General features: G+C 52.4%; 1 protein-coding gene across 2 annotated transcripts in view; it reads right to left on the reverse strand.

The window, feature by feature from the left end:
* The window catches only part of KSR1 (kinase suppressor of ras 1), a 152,014-nt gene that overhangs the window by 43,768 nt on the left and 85,449 nt on the right, over positions 1-22,797 (reverse strand). The gene's annotated exons all lie outside the window — the stretch shown is intronic.

A 22,797-nucleotide genomic window follows, 5' to 3' on the forward strand; every position in this document is an offset into this window, starting at 1 on the left:
GTATGTATATTCTTCAGTCTCCAGGGTTGTGGGAAAGAATCTCATGGCTGTTTAGAATGACTCACACCAAAAATGAGAAATAAACAGATACCCCAAAGCACCCAGAAGCTCATCATTGGTCTGGACAAACCCCTGGTTGTCAGACATCCTTCCAGACGATAAAATGGGAACGGGAAACCGTGGATAAGAACAGCACACAGAGCAGGCTGATTAGATAATGGTCCCAGGGCAGAAGCTTTTATTCAATCAATGTGTCTTCCTCTATTGTCTTCAATAACACTCTTCACTGAAATGCAATCTTGACCTCTTTTGCCCTCATTTCACTATGAAAAGCTATTTGGCAATATTGTCAGGGGAGAGGAAATGGAAGTGACGTTGACCTGCACAAAACAACCCTCCACCTTTCCCTAGGGTGCCCTCAGTGCTCACCCGCACATGCGCGGTTCCCCAAGGCTGTGATGACTCAGCAGTTCTACGGAACGTGGAGATTCCAGTATCTGCTTGATTTGGGGATGGAGGTGGACTGATGACGACAAAGACAAGCCTAGGAACCCAATCCCCAATCTAACTACAATGCAAAGTCAGATTTTTCTTTTCTTTTATATTCCTTTCCTCCCTGCCCACACCAAGTTTCAGTTTCTCAAGCATAATAACTACATTTATTATTACAAACTATTTGCTAGTGCTTTACAATACGTTCAGGGCTTTGTGTACTGTCTCCACTCAAAACAATGCAGCAAGGAGATGCTGTGAAGCCCATGTTATTGAGGCTCAGGGACCTCACGCGGTGCAAGTTAATAAATGGCGAGGCCACAACTGAAACCCCAGTGTGCTGGGTCCCAAAGCTCCTTCAACTGTTCCCCACTGTCACTCGTGAACTTGGGCAAAGCCTTGGGACGCAGCAGCTATCTTGGGGAAAATGATTTTTTTCAAAGTAAAGGAATTAATTTCTACCTGCTTTCTGGAAAAAAAAATATACATATACATATCCTGTAAATTGGAAGTCCTTTGTCTTTTTTTTTTTTTTTTTTGCAGTACGCGGGCCTCTCACTGTTGTGGCCTCTCCTGTTGCGGAGCACAGGCTCCGGGCATGCAGGCTCAGCGGCCATGGAAGTCCTTTGTCTTTAGCGAGCAAAGAGAGAGAATATGTTCAAATCCATTCCCTTTTTTAAAAAAGGGGAAAAAAAGGTATTTCCTTACAGCTTCGAATGAGCTGGAAAGTTCAGGGCTCAGTCCACCCCGTGGGAATAAGGCAGCAGGGGCCGCTTTCCCTTCCCTCCTGTGTAGGCCACCAAACCTCACACGTGGATGCGATTCTCCCCCTCACAGCCACAGGCACAGCCAAGTCGCAGTTAGGAAGTTATTTCAGACCAGAGTAATTCAGGTACAGTTGTTCTGGATAATCTCTAAACCGAAAGCAAGTTAGGGGGACTTCCCTGGTGGTCCAGTGGTAAAGAATCCACCTTCCAATGCAGGGTACGCGGGTTCGATCCCTGGTCAGGAACTAAGATCCCACATGCCTCGGGGCAACTAAGCCCACGCGCCACAACTACTGAGCCCGAGCGCCTCAACGAGAGAGCCCAGGTGCCGCAAACTACAGAGCCCACGCGCCCTGGAGCCCACGGGCCACAACTAGAGAAGAGAAAACCTGCACGCCACTAGAGAGAAGCCCATGTACCCCAACGAGTGCTGCAATAAAGATCCCACATGCCGCAAGGAAGATCCGACGCGGCCAAATAAATAGATTTTTTTTTTTTTTTGAAAAGAAAGCAAATTAGGGAATGAGCCTCACCGCCTGCTGACGGTGAACTCACGGGCCTGTTGACAACCCAGCAGGCGAAGGCGCCCTGAAATGCTCTCAGGTCTGAGAGGCCCCAAGGCTGTGGAGGGCCTCCACCTGCCTGGAGTCACACGAAGATGCCAAGTTGTCTCAAAGCCAGGCGTCCAGACCCTGGCATTCTGGAGAAGGGACCAAGGCTGAGTGTCCACACTGCTTCAAGGAGAATTACTGCCCACCCCACCACAGCTTCTGTCTAAAGAAGAAAACGTGAACTGGAAACCAGGAAGGGAAGACATGGCTGCCCAGCCTGCTACGGGAGACGTTCTGGGTCCACCCAGCCTCGGGGCAGCATGTGAGCGCAGGGGTGGGCAGAGGGGCCACAGGACAGGGCACACTGGCTCCCCGCCTCTGCCCGTTCCCTCGAGCCACGACTTATGTCTCCGGCAGGTGACGTTATGTTACTCTTTCTGATAATAATTAGAGGGCAGGACCACTGGAGCATGGAGATGACTCCCAATCTGTGATCACGAAACGGCTGCTTCTGTTCTCTGCAGCAGAAGGTGGGGACGGGCCGGGCCAAACACGCTGCGCCCTTCCCCACCCATCCCAGCTGCTGACGGCAACTGGTGTCACGGGCCAGGCTGGGTATCAAATGGTGTCCCAGGACTTACCAGCAGCCACGGGGCTGCCTGGAGTCTATACTTAGCAACCTGTGCCGGCTGACACTGAAGGCCGCCCCCCCCAGCCGTGGCCGGTCAGGCGGGCCGTGGAAATGCCATGGGCTTCACAGCCTGTGTGTGGACCGCGTGCCGCAAGAACCTGTGGCAGCTCAGGATGGAACTCGGGTGAAGGCCTGGGCTGAAGGAAGACAGAGACGCAAGCCCATACTTGGTGTCTCCGTCTAGCATTCTGTCTAGTCCTAGAGCACAGCATGGTTCAGTCACGGCAGTAACTGTCTCAATCAGTGCGGCAGGTGCGCAAGGTCCATAGGCCGAACCTGGATTTCTGGTGCACGAGCAGAGATGTCCACCAGCTTCCCTGGCTGGGGCTTAATTCAAGGGCCAGGATCCTTCCCCACAGATGCTTGCCTGGGAACTGGTCCCACCAGAGAGACCAGAGGTGGGCCCCCAGAACCGTGTGGATGGTGACGTGGGACCCTGGCACCCCTCTGTGGCCAGGGCTCAGTGGGAGGGCTAGGACAGAAGGGGCAGAGGAGCTAGGGGTGCCTATGGCAGCCCACGCCGGGAGCCCCCATGCCTCCAGCTGGCAAAGGAGAACCTGACGGAGGTTCCTTCCTGCCTTCTCACCACCGCTGGCGCTGAAGGAGAGGGAGTGAAACTCGGATAATAATAGTTGGATATTCTGGGAGGCACAGGAGGGGCTAAGGCAGTAGGGGCCTGGGTCAGGCGCCTCCTGGGGTTTCCATGGAGATCAGCGGACAGCTTGGGGATACTGGCTTTGTCTGTGGACCAGTCCTGGACCTAGTCACTATCCCAGCCCTAGAAAATGAGGAAAAGCCCCTCCTGGGAGAAGTCAGCCCCTTCCGGGAGGGCTTCTCTCCACCACCTCCCAGCTAGCTGACCAGTACAGCAAAAGGAGGATCAGACTTGGTCCTTGGAACCCTCTTGACCTTGGGCCAGTTCCTGCCCCTTCACTGGGCTTCGGTTTCATCATTTATAAAATGAGTGGGTTTGGCTAGATCAGATCAGTGGCTCTTGACCCTGGGGGCACCCTGGAATTACCTGGGAGGCTTTAAAAAATGATCCTGGGGCTTCCCTGGTGGCGCAGTGGTTGAGTGTCCGCCCGCCAATGCAGGGGACACGGGTTCGTGCCCCGGTCTGGGAAGATCCCACATGCTGAGGAGCGGCTGGGCCCGTGAGCCATGGCCGCTGAGCCTGCGCGTCCGGAGCCTGTGCTCCGCAACGGGAGAGGCCACAGCAGTGAGAGGCCCGCGTACCACACACACAAAAAAAGATCCTGATGCCCAAGCCCCGCCTCAGACCAATCAAATCAAAATGTCTGGGGGTGAGGACCATGCAGGCAAAAAGGCTGCAGGGCCTTAAGTCTGGCTAAAGTAGCCCGGGGCAGAAAGGGTCTGAGAAGGCAGATCTGTCCTCTCATGAGCCCACACTCCTTCAAGCCAACCCTAGCCTAGCCCAAGCTCATAGATGTCCCAGGAGATACGCTCTCCTGTACACTGCTGCCTCCCTCCCTCCTAGGCAGGGTAGGGGCTCACAGAGCGGGAAGCCTGGTGGACCCTTCAGGGAGTGGCTGTCTCTGGCCTACGCATTAGTATGTCTGGGCTTAAAAGCCTTAGAAAGGGGTGTGGAGGTGGAGGGATGCAGGAGAAGGGGATCAAGAAAGGGTGAGTGATGAGCCTTTATTACTCATCTCCTGGGTGCCAGGCACTCTGTTAGATGAACTACAGAGGTCAGCACATGCAGTCCTCATAACAGCCTGAGACGGACGATAAGGCTCAGAGAGGGTGGGTGACTTGCTCAAGGCCACACAGCCTGATAGATGAGGCTGAGGCACGGGCCACCTCTGCCTCTTCACAGCCAGCTGGCTCTGCCTGTACTGGCGCCCACTTCTTTGCTCTATAAAGTGAGATCTTTTTCCCAGGCCAGAGTCTACCTGGCATCACAGGTCACATCTGGCTTTCCAGACTCCACGCTGTGCCCTACTCCTATGCCCAGCTGGGAGATGCGCTCCAGCTGTGGGGTTAAAAGCAGCTGCAGGAGGCCTCCCAGTGGGTCTTCTCTCCACATTCCTTTTCAATCCCCTCAGCGGGCCTGCCAGGCCCCCTCAGCCCCCCTCCTGCCCTCTGGAGGAGGCGGGTGCTCTCCAACTCTGCCTGGGACCAGGTCTCCAGCTTCTGGCGGCATCTGCTCTCACCACAGCCACCACCATCACCCCAGGGGGCTGGGCCCACCGTCCGGGAAAGCCTGTCTTGTGGCTGCCTCCCAGGTCCCATTCTTCCTCCCATAAATCCCGAGGTACCTAGTGCAGGAATTGGCACACTTTTTCTGAACAAGGCCAGAGAGTGAGTATTTTCAGCTTTGCAGGCCATATGGTCTCTGTCACAACTACTCAATTCTGCCATCAGGGCACCAAAACAACCACAGACAATATGGAAACAAATGGTTGCGGCTATGTGCCAATAAAACCTTACGTATGCACGCAGAACCTGGAATTTCATATGATTTTCACATGTCACGAAATAGCCTTGTTTTGCTGTTTTGTTTTTCCTACCAGTTGAAAATGTGAAAACCATTTTTTAGTTTGAAAGGCTGTGTAAAAACCAGTGGTGGGCTGGATTTGGCCCATAGGCTGTAATTTAGCAACCCCTGACCTCGTGGGTCATTCAGCCACTCAACAAACACACGTTAACTATGTTGGGCTCCATCCCCTGGTGGCCCTGGGTCTCACTGCTCCTTCCTGCCTGCCTCTCCCTGTGCTGACGTGTCTTCTCCCCATCCGATCCCAGCACACAATCAGCAGAAGGGGAACACGACGGAGGGGCAAGGCAGGCCCACATCTGCCATCTAGGCAGCCTACATTTTGTCACCTTTCTCTGTGTCATCAACACACATTTCCAAAACTGCTCCTCCTGGATGCTGTTTGAAAATGACCAGATGACCAGGATTAGAGAAACATAAACACACCAGACACCCCCCCCCACAGTTTTGGGGCTGTGTGCTTCCCCAAATACACGCTACTCCCAAAATGGACAGAGGAGATGGGTGGGTTTCTGTAGCAGGGGGTTCTCTACCCCCAGGATGCTTGCTCTCTGTGGGAAAGAACCCACTAGACTCTCCACTAGACTCCACAGTAAAACTCAAACCAAAAATGGAATACTCGAAAACCAACAAACAAGAGAACATTCAAACGGAAGACTGGGGTCTAGGTAGGAAGGGGGAGGGTTTGACGGCAGCCAAAGAGCTACACTAGCCCTTGGGTGACACTTGGCTTCTAGGGAACAGGCAGGTGGGGAGTCCCTCCCTGTACGAGCAGGGCAGTGTGGAGGGGCCAGAGCTGGGGAAGCTGGAGGGGTCAGGGGCCTGTCACCACGTCAGCCCTGCTCCAGGGCAGCAGCTTCCCCAGACCTGCAGGCCCTCGTGGCGTTCCTTGTTGATACAGCAGATGGACGAGCAGGGTGGCAGTGGGCCGGCAGCTGGGTGAAGAGGAGGGCCTCCGGAGGGGGGTGGTGAGCGTGCAATGGACCATCCCAACGGGGACACTTTTGAGACGGAAAGCGGGAGAGCTGTGAGTAACTGCCCAGGACGGACAGCCCTGGCGAACTGGGATATGCCCAGTGATCCTCCGCAGAGGGTGCAGGGAGCAGGGCCTGGTTTGAAACGCACCTCCCCAGCTCTCCTGGGGGTAAAGGCACCGACAGAAATAAACAGGGGCTCTCAGGTGCGACCATGTCTGCGGCCGGCTTTGTCGCTGTCTCCCACTTCCAGTTCTCCTCTGGACAAACATAGCAGTCAAGTGAGGATTCCCAGAAAGTCTACTCTGTCTCCTCGACATCCGCAGCATGAGGGCCATGAGTGCAGCCAGCCAGCCCCCCGCCCGGCCCCACGGCAGGGCACCCGGACTGGCAAACGGGCCTCAGGGCGCGGCGACTCCACTCGGGGCCCTGGCATACGCCTGGCCCCAGCGCTGGTCTGGTGGGCCCTCCCGCAGGGCCAGGAGACAAATCACAGACCCCTCGAGCAGAGCGGCACGTCCCAGTGTTCAGCGCACTGTCTGTCCTTTGGGGCTGTTTATCAGTCTGTCTGTCCAGGGCAGGGAGGGGGGTGAACCAGGCTGCGGGACATGAGCCCAGAGCTGGAGACCTGAGAGGCAGAGGCTACTTGGCCGAGGACAGGGGCCCATTGTTTCAAAGCTGTCCCACAATGGCCAAGCGGGAGACTGAGATCTCTCGGGAGACCCTGGAGGGAGGCAGCCCCTCTCTGTAGTTTTCCAGAAACCCTGTAAACAACTCCTGCCCCATAGCAGCCACGGAGCCAGGACTCAAGCCAAGGAGGCCATCGCCAGAGCCACCAGGGGCTGAGGGCATGAAGGGGGCCAATGGGTATTCATGAGGCTGGTGAAGAAAGGAGAAAAATCCTTTCTCTGCCAAGGTCAATGGCAGAATGCAAAGGACCCTTAGAGACATTCTAGTCCAACACTCATTTTACAAAGGAGGAAACCGAGGCCCAGAGAGGGGAGGGGACCTGCCTGGGTCACCCAGAACAACAGCACCAGGACCAAGGCCCTGGCGACCTTGACCAACACCGGGGACCAACACCAGGATGTACCGACCCCTGGGAGAGCTCACCATTTTCCACGGTGGGCATTCCTTACCCAGATGTAAAGGTGTCATTCCTTTAGAGGTTTTCTGAGCTGCTCTAAGAGGTGAGCCAAAGGGAAGACTTCCCTGAGGTCTGCCCTGAGGATCTTTTCCAAAGGTGCTGGCCTAAGGGACACCATGCCATGTGTTCACCTCATGGGTCCAGAGCCCTCTGGAATCTGGAAGCAGTGGGGTTCTGGGCTCATGGCCTCACCTGGAGCCTGGCAAGTCCCTAATGTCTTGGTGACTCAAAAGGTGGTGGGTGGGCAGAAATCCTCGGCTCCATGCTCTTGCCCACCCCTACCCATGCCCACTTCAGTGACACATCTTTTTTATTTTTGTAAAGAAGCAGCAAATCGCACATCAGCAGCTACACCCAAACACCCAGGCTCTGAGCTGAGTGCTAAGACCCACCCGGGGCTGCGGCACATTGATTCCCACTCAGCTTCTTCACAGCTTCCTCTTTTCACAACCAATCTAATCATAAATTAACAACTCCTGGTACTACAGCCATTTGTGAAGCGGCCTGGGCACAACTGCTTAATTGCTGAGGGAAGTGAGATTCAGAGAGATTAGGTTACTCACCTAAGACACAGCAAGTGAGCGATGGAGCCTAGATTGGACCCTGGTCTATGTACCTCCAAAGCTAGCACTCACAGCCTCTATAGGGCTTGGCCCCCCTTATCTGGTTGACCAGAAGCACTGAGACAGGGCTGGGCCTGCCCATACAACGCTGGTTTCTTAAGCTCCTGGCAGAAGAAGTAGGCTCACAACAAGTGTGTGCCCTGTTCAAACCAAAAGCACGAACGGGCCCCAAACCGTTCACTAGAGGGGAAGATCTATTTCAGTAAGATTCCGACGGGTCCCCACCAGCCACCTGACTGCCAAAAAGAAAGGGAATGAAATAATGAAGTGGAAGGCATGTGCTACCCCAATACGCTGATTTCTCCAGATGTGTTCTATAGACAGCAAAGCAAGGACCCGGAGCCCAGCCAAACACACTCCTTCCAGGCTCTCATGCAAAGGTCACCTGATCCCAGCCCCCAGTGCCTACCTCGCAGCCCTCCAGCCCGCGCTGGTCCAGGCTTTGTGCTTCACGCAGCACCACGGGCGGTGGGGTCCCTGTGCTCCTCGTAGCCTTGGCCATCACCCAGCTCCACAGGCAATGCATGACGAGGGTCCTGAGCCCAGGGTCCCTGGCTGCCCCGGTCCCTGGTGTGGTGTCCCAGGGAAGGAGGTAGGGAGAGGAGTTTCTGTTTTCATGACTGTAGTGAACAGTCACTGCAGCCAAAAATAGTCTGTGCCGGGGAGCTGGGGAGTCAGCACATACCTCCCGGAGCAGGTGTTGGGTGTAAGACACAGAGGCTCCAGCGGGGCTCGCTGCAGGGGGCGGGTGTGGGGCAGGGGGCCAGGCACCCAGGGTATCTGGGGTACCAGGCTGAAGACAGAGGTGTTCCCTGCCTCACTGCCCCCCTCCAAAGAGTCTGACCTGAGTCAACAAGGAGCACGATCATCTCCCTTCTCCCGGTGAATCATCTGGGGAAACCCCACCCCCGCATGAACTCCAATTGCTTCCAATGCCCCTGCTGCTCTCACAGATTTGGGGCTGGGTGGTTTAGACACCCAAAGGAAGAGCCGTACAAACTACCAGCTATCAAAACACATAGAAGGGACTTCACTGGCCGCACAGTGGTTGGGAATCTGTCTGCCAACGCAGGGGACACGGGTTCAGGCCCTGGTCCGGGAAGATCCCACATGCCGCGGAGCAACTAAGCCTGTGTGCCACAACTACTGAGCCTGCGCTCTAGAGCCCGCGAGCCACAACTACTGAGCCCGCGTGCCTAGAGCCCATGCTCCGCAACAAGAGAAGCCACTGCAATGAGAGGCCCGCGTGCTGCAACGAAGAGTAGCCCCCGCTCTCCGTGACTAGAGAAAGCCCGCACGCAGCAATGAAGACCCAACGCAGCCAAAAATAAAATAAATTAATTTTAAAATATATACTTAAAAATCAAAAACTCATAGAACCGTACACCAAAAACAGTGATCTTGACTATGTGTAGTTGGAAAAAAGAAATGTACGAAGTGATATGGCTGGCTAGCAGTGGCTGGTGGGGTTGTGGGGGGGAGGTTTATTTTCTTTTTTGAGTTTTATATTTTCAAATTTTCCTACAATGAACACTTGTAATTAGCTTTAGAAAATGTGACTTTCAGTGAAGTTTTTAAAAAGATGCTCAGGCATCACAGAGGGAATATACAACACGGTCCCGTTCATGGGAACTTAAAGTGTGTATGTTGTGACCCCAACTTTGGAGCCAGACTTCCTGGGTATGAATCCTGGCTCCTCCACTTACCATCTAGGTGACCTGGGGTAAGTGACACCGTCAGTTTCTCTATCTCTGTCCTATACTGGGGATAAAAGCATTGCCTCCTGCTACAGAGTAAACACTTGTGTTCTCCCCAAAATTTGTACATTGAAACCTAATCCTAATGTGATGATATTAGTGGGGTCTTTGGGATGTCATGAGTGTGGAGCCCTTAGGATGGGATTAGTGCCCTGATTATAAAAGAGACACCAGAGGGCTGCCCGGTCCCTTCCGCCATGTGAAGAGGCAGCCGAAAGACGGTCATCTATGAACCAGGAAGTGGATCTTCACCAGACACTGAATCTGCTGGCACCTTGACCTTGGACTTCTTTCTCAGTTGCCAGAACGGTGAGAAATAAATTTCTGTTGTTTTTAAGCTACCTAGCCCATTCTACGGTATTTCTGTTACAGCAGCCATAATGGACTGGGGTAAGACATCTCCCCAGAAGGTTATCAGGAGGACTGAACGACATGCTCCATGTAAAGCTCACAGCTCAGTCCCAGGCACACTGGGAACACTCACTAAAGAATCACAGCATAAATTCATGAATAAACGACATTTAGAAAAGAAGAAAAAGAAAAGAAAAATCAACCAACAAAGGCCAACGGGAAGGAAATGCACCACAATGTTTCCATCATTTCCTCTTAGTAGTAAGATTATGAGGTAAACCATCAATAAACAGCAGTATTATTTTCTTTAATTTCTATACTTTTCACATTTTGAAAAGGAACATACATATAAATGACTGGATATTAAGAAAAAAAAAAATAACACCCTGAAAAGACAAGAAGCAATCATTACCTCTGTGCAGGATTACAGATGACCTGTTTTCTTTGCTTCTCTATACTTTCTAAAATAAATATTTATTACTATCATAGTGAAGAAAATGAGAAGTGTTATTAAAAAAAAAAACTGAAGAATAGACTCACCTATTATATCACAGACACATGATCTCTGCAGAAACCCTGCCAGGGTCTGGGCCTTTGACGAACCACCTCTGAGCCTGAGGCCCTTTGCCTCCTATACAGACAGAGGAGTTCTGCTCACTTTTGGGAAAGGCGGGCACAATGGTCACCGCAAGGTCCCCCCCAGGGGAAAGCCAGGTGACCCATCCCCATGGAGAGCCCCTGGTGAGGGTGGGGGATGGGGAGCTACAGTAGCAACAGTTGTTATCTAAGGGAGTGAGAGTGTGTGTCTGTGCATTGTTCTTCTGTCAGCGGGGCTCTCTTTCCTCCAAGACCCAATTCCCAAGTGTAGGTGGCCCTGACCCTTCAGGCTCGCCACCTTTCTGCCAAAGGGCTGAACCTATGACCTAGTTTGGGCCAACTGGAGTTCTCTGTCTTGTTAGCTCTGTGATTGGTTCTGATATGAGCACATGACCAACGCCAAGCCAATCAGAGCCTTCCCTGGGACTTTTCCAGCTACAGTTCTAGGGTAAGAAGCTCTCGATAAGAAACACCACTACTGTGCTGAAAGAAAGTGAAGCTTAGCTGCTTGTGCCCTTCATGACTGCCACGTGGAGTGGGCCTGGCCAAGAAGTGAGCTCTAATAGCATCATCTGAGCCCCTGCATCCAGACTTCCCTGGACTTTTATTACCTAAGCTGATAAAAGCCTGTTTTCTTTAAGCCGGTTTATATTGGAACTTGCTACAGAAGAGTTCTAACTAGAAGTAGGAGAACGTAATAGCTTTTACTTAGTAAGTGCTTACTAAGTGCCCTGGTACCATGTCATCCTTCACCTATTTATCCACCCATCCATCCATCCATCCATCCATCCAATCAATAGATAGCTACTGAATAGCAAGGGTGGGCCAGGCACCTTACTCAGCACAAGGGGTACAGCAGTGAACAAAAAATACAGTCTCTTTCCTTAGGGAGCTTATGTCCTATTAGGAAACAATAAAAAGCAAATTCAAAAGTAACTAAAATACGTAATTGAGATTTGTGAATAAGTGCTAAAAGGAAACAGCATACTGAGACAAAGTGGTGGGTATGGCTGGGTGGCGGCGGGGCGGGGCATCTAATTTTAGACTGGACGGCTTCTCTGAAGAGCTGACTGTTAAGCTCCTGTCAGAGGACGAGAAGGTGCTAGCCATGAGAGTATAGAAATTTCCAGGCAGAGGAAGCAGAACACACAAAGGCCCTGGGCTATGACAGGAAACAACCTGACCTGTCCTAACATGAGGGGAAGAGTGAGGAGCGGCAGGAGGCCACACAGAAGGAGGCAGACACCAAATATTCCAGAGCCTTGAAGGTAATGGTGAGGAGTCTGGATTGTATGCTGAGCGCAGCAAGACGCCAGCGAAGGACTGTAGTCAGGAAAGTGAGGTGGTTGGATTGGGGTTTCAAGAAGAATCACTCTTGGCTCATGAACAATGAAACAGAGGGAAGGGCAAGAGTGACACAAAGAGTGATGTAGGTTCTACTGCACAAGTCCATGCAGTAGCTAGGACTAGGGAGGTGGCAGCGGTGAAAAAGAAACATAGATGGATTGGGGATATATATTTGGAAATAGAGCTGGTGGGATTTGCTAGTCAATTGAATGTCGAGGTGGAGGAAGCAGAAGGAATCAGAAATGACTCCTCAGTTTCTCGCTAGAGCAGCTGACAGATGAGTTAACAGGCTCAGAGAGGTAAGGGACTTATCCAAGGTCACACCACTGGCAAGTGGCAGAGTTAAGCTTATGTCCGCCTCCCAACAGCAGGGTCTGGGCTGTCTAATTCCAGAGGTCACGCTCTTAAGCGATCTTTCTTTCTAATCTTGCTGCCTGCCCAAAGGCATATAGCTGGAAGCAAGGACCACTGAAATTTATATGCTGATTTTTTTTAAATAAAGAAGAAGAATGAGAGAAGAGACTTTTTGCTTTAAGGTAATTAAAACAGTGTGGTATTGACACAAGAATTTCCCAATATCTAGCTGGGCAGATCTGTTCTAGAGCAATTTTGCCTTTGAGGCAGTCCCTGGAGAAGGTAGGTGGACAGCTGACAGCCCAGGAGCTAGTGGCCCCGGAGGAGGCTACAGGCACACAGTCTTGCTCAAGTCCAACCCGTTGCCAGTGGAAAGCAGAGGCAGCTCCGGAACCCCAGGCCACAGCAGGCCATCGGCAGCCCCTAAAGTCCTCCCCAGAGACCCTTGCAATTCAACCTTCACTAGCTCAGATGAGAGAGTTCCTGAGACCTAAGAGACCAAAACTCTTTGGATAATCTTATTTAGATTAAGTCATTCAACAAGAACACCTATTACCAGGCACTGGCGACAGAGCACTGAACAAGACAGCCAGGTCCCTGCCCACATGGGACTTTCGGTCTCGTCAGTTTTCGCTGGGCTTGGCAGCCCAGAAGTCTAAAGGATTGAGGAGATGGGCTCACCATTCAAAAAGGCCAACCAGTCCGGGCTAAGCAGAGCAGTCAGCTCACGATTTTTCAGATTTCTAGGAATCAGGCGCACCTCCTCACTCAGAGCTTAAAAGAGGGTACTCTGGTTCATGATCAGAAAAATAAATCACTTCATCAACGGGAAAGAGTGACGTCTGCAAGTCCTGTAAGGACAGGAACTCACAGGCAATGCCTAGAGCAGCACCTGGCACACAACAGGAGGTAAGTGCACGTTCACTGGGCGAACGCATGATCGGACAAATAGGAGAAAACGTGAGCACGCCCTCAGCTCTGTGTCACCCCCATGTTTCATCCTGTCTTCCCTGGGGACCCGTCAGTCTGCTTTGCCCCGTGGTTATTTGGAGACGTGTACATCCCATCACCCTGTAAGCCCTCCAGGGAAGACTGCACTCTGCTCATCAACGAATCCCCTGTGGTAATTAATCTGGGTACCTGGCACAAGGTAAGTGATCATTGGATGTAGAATAAATGGATGGAAAGGAAAGAAAGAAGGAGGGGATTGAGGAAAGGAAGAAGGATAGAGGGAGGGGGGAAGAGAAAGGAAAAATGGGGGAGGGGAGAAAGGCAGGAGAAAAGAAAAGAAAGAAAGAGATTGAGAGAGAGGGAGGGGGAGGGGAGAGGGAGGAAGATTGAAAGAAATAAAGGTCAATTCAATTACACAACTACATACAATAGTCCCAGGCTGAGCTATTCTGGGTAAGACGTCAGATGACAAAATCTGTCAGGGGAAGGAAGCCTGGATCTGGAGTCACAAGAACGTGAGTTTGAATCCTGACCTGCCTGTCGGCTCGCTGTGTGACGCTAACATGTGGCTCAACATCTCTGAGCCTTGGCTCGCTGTGTGACGCTAACATGTGGCTCAACATCTCTGAGCCTTGGCTCGCTGTGTGACGCTAACATGTGGCTCAACATCTCTGAGCCGTGGTTGGCTCAGCTATAAAGTGGGGATCATAGTGTTTCTCCCGCGGCCCCCGCCCCCCACCCAAGGTATCAGGATTAAAGAGGACGGTAGCTATAAAACGCTGCCTTGTAGTCTGCCCTCTTCCTCCCATATCCCAACTTTAGGTCTTCCCCCGACTGGCTGGGTGATGCCCACATGCCAGTCCACCACGCAGGCCTCCACCTCCCAGCCGCTCTGGGCTGGTGCTGAGGCCAGCGCCCAAGATCTCAATTCCTCAGCATGGCGGCAGCCCCAGGCCGGTGGGGGGCTGATCGCTGGCCTGGATCCCTGCACGTGGCTGGGTGAGGGTGTGCGCTGCATTCCGAGGAGGCTCCCAGATGCCAAAGAGCAAGGCTGTCAGGATGGCGGGGCCTCCGGCTCCCAAAGGGAGAGGGTGGGGATGGGAAGAGGGATGTGAGGAGACGCTAGGAGCGAGGCGGGCAGGATTCACGTCTATTAAAGCTGAGCCCGGGAGCCAAATACCTGCTCACTCTTCTGGCCTCTAACCTTACACAGCCTCCCGCCACATCCCGGGGCCCACAGAGCTGGAGCCACTCCCAGCCAATGGGAGACCAAGATGGTGGCGGAGGCCAGGCAGCTTCCTTGCCCATCCCCAGGAGAAGGACTGACTTTACACATGGGAATGCACGCACAGAGGAAAGGGCAAAGAGAAACCTGCCTAGTCGGGGCCACCACAAAAACCCCTTACCGGACCAACCTGCATCTTCAGTTCAAAACACACCACCAGGGCTTCCCTGGTGGCGCAGTGGTTGAGAGTCCGCCTGCCGATGCAGGGGACGCGGGTTCGTGCCCCGGTCCGGGAAGATCCCACATGCTGCAGAGCGGCTGGGCCCGTGAGCCATGGCCGCTGAGCCTGCGCGTCCGGAGCCTGTGCTCCGCAACGGGAGAGGCCACAACAGTGAGAGGCCCGTGTACCGCAAAAAAAAAAAAAAAAAACCATGCCACCAGCGAGACCTTATTCGGGGAGCCTGTGGCCCATGGAATCCAGCCTCCACATCACCCACGCTCCCGGCTAGCACTGATCCCAGCCAGCGCTTGCCACTTCCTTTAACAACTACCAACAGGGAAACTGCTGAAGAAAAAAAAATGGCCCCATGCCAGCGGGCTCTGAAATCATTTCCCCAGCTGCAGCCAGAACATGAAGCTGCGACTTTTAGTTTTGAACCTATAGATGGGGAAGGGGACGGAAACAGTCACAGCGTGTGAGTCTAGATGCCCGGGGAAGGGGCCCTGCCTCTAAACTCAGTCTCCTGCTCACTCCCTCGTCCCGAAGGCCCCCCAACCCTCCAGACCTGCTCCCCACTCCTCACCAGCCAGGGGCACTGGTTCACCTTCCACCCCTGCCCACCCTCCCCGCCAGCCCTGATGAACCCAGCCTTCTCACTAGGAGGAGTTCTAGTTTCCTTCAAACAATCCTAATGTTTTCTGTCTTCCTCTCTCATGCACACACTCTTCCACGATCTCCCAGATAAACCCCCAACCCCTACGCTCCCCTATGGAGAGATCCACGAACCAGCCCTGTTTCCTCACCGATCTCCTCCCGGACCAGCCCTTTGCAAAGACTTCCTGTGAGGACGGCACCAGCGTTCTGAGACCCAGACCCCGGGGTCTTTGCAGTTACTGTTCCCTCCCTCCGTCTAGTGTGTCCTTCCCCTTCCCGCCAGGCTAGCCCCCGGTCAGCACCCACGGTGCTGGCTTCCACAGACCCCAGGCTGGCTCCGTCCGGGCACTCGGTGCCAGCTGTCGATCGTGCATCTCCCCCAAGCCTGAGAGCTCCTGGCACTGGGGACAGCGTGTTTAGCATCCCGGCTCTCAGCACACGGCCCCACCGGCACGGGCTCCAGACCTGTGCTGCCCCATCACGGCAGCCGCCAAATGGCTATTTAAATTAAAATTCAGGACGACAGAGACAAGTGTTAATTTCACTTTCTCCGTCGCACTACACATACTTCAAGTGTCCCCCGCCGGGCCACATGTGGCTGGTGGCTACCACCCTGCAAAGGGCAGGATAGAATGTTTCTAGCATCACAGAAAGTTCTATTGGACAGTGTCACTCTAGACAAAGGACTGATGGGTGGGTGAAGACAGGAAGGCATCTCCAGAGCTGCCCGTCTCCAGCATCCACAGAGGAGGGAGAAGAGGAGTCAGTGGGCACACAGGTCAGAGTGCCTGCAGCAGGCTCTGGAGCCGCAGAGGGCTGAGATGTGTCCCTGGTGGCAAAAGGAGGAAGAGTGCAGAGTCCCTTCGTCCACACCAGAAACCCAGAAGAGCCACACCGCCCTGCGGCCACTTCCACGTCCGTCCCCTCTCTTCACCCAGCAGGAGGGCATTCTTTCCAGGAGACTGTATGGCCACAAACTGGTGACCACAGTCTAAGGACAAAGCTGAAATACTATTTAGATAACCCTCGAGGCCCAGATCCTGGGAAGGTGCTTTTGAAAAGGAAGGAGGAGGTTATACATGGATACACGGCTACACACACGTATGATGCAGGTATTTTCCTGGGGGAAGAATCAGAGCCCCAGTCACGAAGCCATGAGGCTTAAGATCAGCAGAGAACTCAAAGAGGCTGAAGAGGGCTTCCCTGGTGGCGCAGTGGTTGAGAATCTGCCTGCCAATGCAGGGGATACGGGTTCGAGCCCTGGTCTGGGAAGATCCCACCTGCTGCAGAGCAACTGGGCCTGTGAGCCACAACTACTGAGCCTGCGCGTCTGGAGCCTGTGCTCTGCAACAAGAGAGGCCGTGACAGTAAGAGGCCCGCGCACCGTGATGAAGAGTGGCCCCCGCTTGCCACAAATAGAGAAAGCCCTCGCACAGAAACGAAGACCCAACACAGCCAAAAATAAATAATTAAAAAAAAAAAAAAAGAGGCTGAAGAGACAAGTCCCATCACACAAAGACCATCCCCAGAGGCCTCGGGGAGCAGCCCTGGGGCAAATCATCTTGGGGGTACTGACTGCACCAATGCACCCCCATAGCTCAGCACAAGGAAATTGCCAGACTTCATGGATTTGAATCCCTTCCCCAAAAAGCCAGACAGAAAAAGGACAGGTAGAGACCCCATTTTCAAGTCTGGCACCCCCAGCCTCCATCCCACTGTGACCTTCGCTCATTCCTCCGTCACTTTTCACCAGCAAGTATCGGCCAGGGCTTCCCATATGCCAGGTGCCATGCTGCTGGGCACCTGGCTTCTTCTGGGCATGAACTGATGGCTTCCGTGTGGGCCTCTATGTGCACACGTGGGCACCTCTCCAACACAGCGATTCCTAAGATATCACAGAGAAATCCAACCTCTTCCTACTCTATGGCTAAAGAAGGATGAGGTGGGTTTGCCTGGACTCACACAGAGATGAGATTCAGACTAAAAGCCCACAGGATGATATATAGTCTACGATCCCATTTTAGCATCTAAAAAAAAAAAAACAAAAAAGAAAAGGAAATTTGGATGTGAATAAAAACAATGTGGTACCCTGGATTGGAACCTAGAACAGGAAGAGGACAGTAATGGAAAAACTGATGAAATCCAAATAGAGTCTGGAGTTTAATTAGTAGTCATGTACCAGTGCCATGTTCTGAGTTTCCATGAATGTACCCTGGTAACATATGATGTTAATGATGGGGGAAGCTGGGAACGGGAACTCTGCATTCTCTCTGCACCTTTTCTGTAAATCTAAAACTATTCCAAAATACAACATTTATTTAAGAAAATAAACAATGATTTCAATGACATTCAGAAGTCAAAGGATTCTGTCTGTGAGGTCAACTTTGGAAAGGCATGGGGCTTTCATGCTGTTTGGAAATTTGGTTTCTGAAATTTGCACCTATTCTAGAACCAGTTCTGGCTGAAAGCACACAGGATGCATCGAGGCCTAGCAGGGTGGGGTGGGTGCCGGTCAGACTCCACACAACTGGGCTTCCGTGGTGGCGCAGTGGTTGAGAGTCCGCCTGCCGATGCAGGGGACACGGGTTTGTGCCCCGGTCCGGGAGGATCCCACATGCTGCGGAGCGGCTGGGCCCGTGAGCCATGGCCGCTGAACCTGCACGTCTGGAGCCTGTGCTCTGCAACGGGACAGGCCACAACAGTGAGAGGCCCGCGTACCGCAAACAAAAACAAAAACAGAGTCCACACAACTGCCGGGGTTAAGAAACAGAACAAGACAGGGCAACGCCCCAGGGCTGGCCTTGAAGCCAGGTGCGGAGCTACTCTAACTCTGCCCCCGCCCCCCCATGGCAAGGAGAAACTCTAAGGAACACAGGGAGTGAAGGCAGACCTCCCGGGTCAGAAGGGGCTGGGATTTCTAAAGGAAACAGCCTTCTTTCCAACATTCAGGACACTCTGGCCTGAACTGACATGAGATCTGGGGGGAAGAAAAAGACTAATCTTGAGAAGAAGGGTCTGGGGAGTCTGGGGGAAGATGGAGTGACAACCGGCCAGTGTTTCCTTGTGGTTCTTAAAACCCAGGCAGCCTAGCCTGCCCTCCTCCTGTTCCCCAGCCACTCTGGCCTCATTTCCTCCAGCCCACCGGTGATGGTGAGGATGCCAATGGTGGTAAGGATGACCATGTGTGGCCCTTGGGACCAGCAGCAGGTGGGAGGCGGACACTGGGCCTGCCTCCAGTTGGTCCCATGTGCTGCCTTCTGTCTTAAGCCCTCGGCCAACTCCCACTGCCTCTTGATTCAGAAAACCACCCCCCAGCCAGCCCCTGTCTCCATCCACTCCCCTGATGGCCATTTACAGCTGCCTGGTGCACAAGCCTCCAACAGTCTCTGTTGGGTCTGACTCTCACTCAGGAATAATGGCAGCTGAGGATGAGGTGAGGAAACGGCCTTAATTTTCCCTCTTCCACCCCAGCAAACACCACAGTGCCTCGAAGTGCTCGACCCTCACAACTGCCTCAGCGAACACATGGCACATGGGTTATTCCCCCATTTTACAGAGAAGGAAACTGAGGCTTAGGGAGGTTAAGGGTTTGGCCAGGTTCCCAGAGCCAGGCCAAGAACCCAGGCATTTCTAAGAGGCAGGAGAGAGACGTGGCAGAGAGCGAGGACTCAGTGCATACACAGCACTTGGACTACACGCCAGGTGTGCTCTCTATATGTCAGCTTTGAGGCAAAATGAGACCCTGAGGGGTCCCAGGAGCCCCTTAGTCATGGTGCAGACTCATAATCAGACACAGAGGCCTCCCAGCACAACCCCTTAATAAATGAAAGGTGGTCCGTTATGTCAGAAGGGCTCCCTGGGGCTCCGGCCTTCCTGGAGAAGGCCCCCTCCCCGGGAGCACCAACTCTCCCAGGGGTCTTTCCAGAGGCCGACTCATGGGCAGCCGGGCATGACTGGGAACATGGATCTTTGGGGCTATAGCCCCAACGGTGGCCCATCTTATAGGCTTGAAAAGCCAGACCCTGGAATAACCTGTGTCACCACCCACTCAGGACCAAACCCTTGACTCAGGGGACATCCGCCATGTCATGATGAGATCCACCCTTCCTCCCTCTTCTCAAACAGTCATCACATCAGGCCCAACACTCAAAGGGGATTCTGTGACCAACAACCAGCACAGGCAGGTCCCTGTCTCCTGGAGCTTGGACTCCAGCGGGAGAGAGGAGACAGACCACGAGCAACAAATAAGTTACGTAAACTCCAGAAAGTGACTGGTGCCCTTGAGAAAATCAGCCAAGGTGCATTGGTAGAAAATGAAAGATAGGAGTGACCTTTAGGTCACATCATCAGGGAAGACTGCCTGGAGGAAGTGACAATAGACCTGACACTAGAATGATGTCCATGGGATCAGCCTAGGAAAGAGCACTTCAGAGAGCGGGAGAGTGGGTGCAAAGGTCAAACCGGAGGGAGCAAAGGGGAGAGTGAACGAGATGAGGCCAGAGAGAGGCGGGCAGAGGTCCAAGTGTGTGCCGCATCTGGTGTTTATTCGGAAAGAAGTGGGAAGCAATGGAAAGTGACGTGATCCAATTTACGTTTCTTCGTGGGTACTCTGGCGGCTGTGTGGAAAATGCAATGAAGCAGGTGAATGATAAAGCAGGGAGACAGTTCCAGAGCTGCTGCAGGAGTTTGGGCGAGAGAGGATGTGGGCCTGGACCGTGGTGGTGGGGGAAGGGAGACATGGAGGGAGGTGGGCGGGTCTGCAGTACGTCTTGGGGCAAGAGTCACTGAGCAACTGGAGACACTCGTGTCGTCTCATCCTGAGCCCGCCGTCCCCACACAGCTCTCTGCTCAGACTCTGCCCCACTGCTCCACGCCAGGTAGCATCCTGGCTCCCAAATACACCTGGCTCTTGGGCTCTCCTGCCTGTCTGACCACTGAGCACAAAGGAGCTTGCCCCTCATTTACCACCCAGCTCTATCACGCATGACTTTGTGATTCAAACATCACCTGACTCAGAATCTGCTTTACCTCTGGGCCCGACTGGGAGACCCCTGTACCGGCTGCCACCAGAGTGCTCCCCAGAGGCCAAAAAAGCCTCTGTAGCCAGCCTTCGTGGTACTGGCCTCTGCCCTGGGCACAGCTGGCTTCTGCCCTGGGCACAGCTGGCTCCTGTCTCAAAGACTGACATGGGTGGGGCTGGGTCTCCTGCACACTTTGCATCTCTGGAGATCTGAGGGAAACCCCTTGAGGAGCAAAGCCATCTGCCAGCGATGTCTCAGGCCCGAGACAGGAAGTTAGAAGGCACAGTTTGGAGTCCAGCAGGCCCAGGTCTGAACCTCAAGTCTGTCCCTGTTACTAGCTCTGGGACCCTCATAGAGCCCCTCGGCCACTCTGGACCCTCACAGCCAAGTAGGGATGACATTGATGAGACGCTGGGCAAGTCACTGCCCTCATGGGGCTCCAGTGTCTCCAACTTAAGCTACAGACATGAGTGTGAGGGGAAACGGCTTCATCCTGAGATGTTAGGGAGGGGTGGGGAGCCCCTAGAGAAATTTTAGGGGTTGGCCTGGGGAGCTGGAGGGACCCTTCAGTTCTTCCTAGTCTCCAAGCCCATGATTTTAAATCTGTCACCATGGATTAACCATTATATGTTTGGATCTCCTTCCCGTATGGCAGAAAACTGTTAGGCAGGTGGGGATGGGTGGGGAGACAGATGGAGAGATGGAGAGAGGTGAAGTTCATTATACGTCTTATGTGTTATTATACGTATACATTATACATATTACGTGTTACACGTACGTGGAACTGTTAATAACGCCCAAGGTACCTCCAGCTCACAAAACAGTTTCCCTCAACCTTCACATGGACCAACTCTTTTCTGCCAGTATCTTTCTTTTTTTTTTTAATTAATTAATTAATTTATCTTTGGCTGCGTTGGTCTTCGTTGCCACGAGTGGGCTTTCTCTAGTTGTGGCGAGCAGGGGCTACCCTTCCTTGCGGTGCATGGGCTCCTCACTGCAGTGGCTTCTCTTGTTGTGGAGCACAGGCTCTAGGTGCATAGGCTTCAGTAGTTGTGGCACGTGGGCTCAGTAGTTGTGGCCCGCGGGCTGTAGAGCGCAGGCTCAGTAGTTGTGGCACACAGGCTTAGTTGCTCCGCGGCATGTGGGATCTTCCCAGACCAGGGCTTGAACCTGTGTCTCCTGCATTGGCAGGCGGATTCTTAACCACTGCACCACCAGGGAAGTCCGTCTGCCAGTTTCTTAAAAGCTGGCATACGCCACAAATATGAGGGCCACTGGGGCCGGGGCCAGGGCCGGGAGCATGTAAGGTGCTGAGAGCGCCCCTGTGGGTCCCCCCCATTCATTCCCATCTTCTTCCACCCCCTTCCCCAAACCTTTTATGCTCATGTCACCTCCTGTCCTGGAATCTCTCCTAGGGAAAATTCTTAAATACACAAACAGCTTCCTAGATAATATTAACCACCATGTTATATATAATAGTCAACAACTGGAATTAACCTCTGCCTAGTAAACTACAGTACATACACTTCAACATTATGCATCCACTTAAAAAAAGGCTGGGGGTTACCAAGTGTGAAAATACGGGGAAAACAGGCTGGTTAGCAGGTCAAATGGTAAGCGCAAAATATAAAATTGTTTATTCAGGATGGTTTAAACCAGTGTTGCCCTAGAGAAATATAATGCAAGCCACACACTTAAATTTTCATTTTTGAGCAGCCACATTTTAAAAAGTAAATATCTATGAAGTTAATTTTAATCACATTTTATTTAGCTTAATATATCTAAAAGTGTCATCTCACCAGATTAAAATTTTAAAGTTGTTAATATTTGTTTTCCTTTTTTCTGTATCAAGCCTTCATTCAGCACACCTTTGAATTTATATCTTTGAAATCATAACACATCTCATGTGGACTTGCCACATTCCAAGTCACAATATTAGCTACCTTACTAGACAGCACAGGTCTAACCCACTAGAGATTTTTTCAAGATTTAACTATTAGGGTAAAAAAAAAAAAGACTAGAAGGAAAAATCAGAATCTTAACGATCACAGATTTTTCTCTGAGTAGTGGGAATACGTATGTGATTTTTCCCTCCCTTTTCTGTTTTCCAAAGTGTAAATGAATTCATATTACTTTTAAAACAATAGCAAGAGTCCATCTTTTTGATTTTAGAAGAGAAATAAAGGATTTAAAAGACCTGGCTGGGTGGATCACACCTGCCAAACATTGATTTATTGATGCCCCGTGAGAGCTGTCCTGGACCCCTGACCCTCTCCATGCAAACTGGTTGATTAGTTAGTGGGTAGGTGGGTGGGTAGGTTGGATGGATGGCAAGAGAGAACAAAGGAAAGAAAATAATATAGTACTGCAGTTACAGGAGAAAACTAAACTCAGACCCTTGCTTCCAAATTCCAAAGCCATCATTTACTAGCTGTATGCTTTTAAACAAGTTATTTGACCCTTCTGTGCTTTAATTTTCTCAAGTATAAAATGGCAATAATGATAGTAACTCCTTCACAGGGTTTTGTGAGAATGAAGTGAGATTCTCTGCACAGAG

This window comes from Pseudorca crassidens, chromosome 19, assembly GCF_039906515.1.
Source record: "Pseudorca crassidens isolate mPseCra1 chromosome 19, mPseCra1.hap1, whole genome shotgun sequence".
NCBI classification, from domain to species: Eukaryota; Metazoa; Chordata; class Mammalia; order Artiodactyla; family Delphinidae; genus Pseudorca; species Pseudorca crassidens.